Below are 327 nucleotides of genomic sequence, written 5' to 3'. Positions count from 1 at the left end.
TTCCTGCTGTGTTCTCACTGCTAGCTTAGCATTGAGCCAGATTCAACAAATAATTTCTCGAATATTATCTCATCTTTTTGGTTTCTTCTCAGAGACTAATATTTATGTTCTGTCATTGTTTCAGCTACCACCCCACTTGAGGATTTTTTTTTCTTTTTTTGCATTCTGTGTTGCTTATATTGTATGGAAAAGTTAATTTCAAATCGACATTATGAATACAGAGTCTTAGTAAAGGAGGCCCTGGTGGTCTCATTCACAAAAACATGGCCACTGCCTTTGCACCTAAAATTTCAGGAAGGGAACTTCAAACAGCTTCATGTTTGCATG

The 327-nt window shown here is 36.7% G+C and overlaps 1 pseudogene; it reads right to left on the bottom strand.

Moving 5' to 3' along the window:
• Window positions 1–282: 282 nt before the first annotated feature.
• LOC103081928 (ADP-sugar pyrophosphatase pseudogene) overlaps window positions 283–327 on the bottom strand; it is a 708-nt pseudogene continuing 663 nt past the window's right edge.

This window comes from Lipotes vexillifer, unplaced genomic scaffold, assembly GCF_000442215.2.
Source record: "Lipotes vexillifer unplaced genomic scaffold, Lipotes_vexillifer_v1.1 scaffold1192, whole genome shotgun sequence".
Lineage (NCBI taxonomy): Eukaryota > Metazoa > Chordata > Mammalia > Artiodactyla > Lipotidae > Lipotes > Lipotes vexillifer.
Note: the sequence above shows the minus strand (reverse complement) of the source record. Positions and strands in the feature narration are given on the sequence as shown.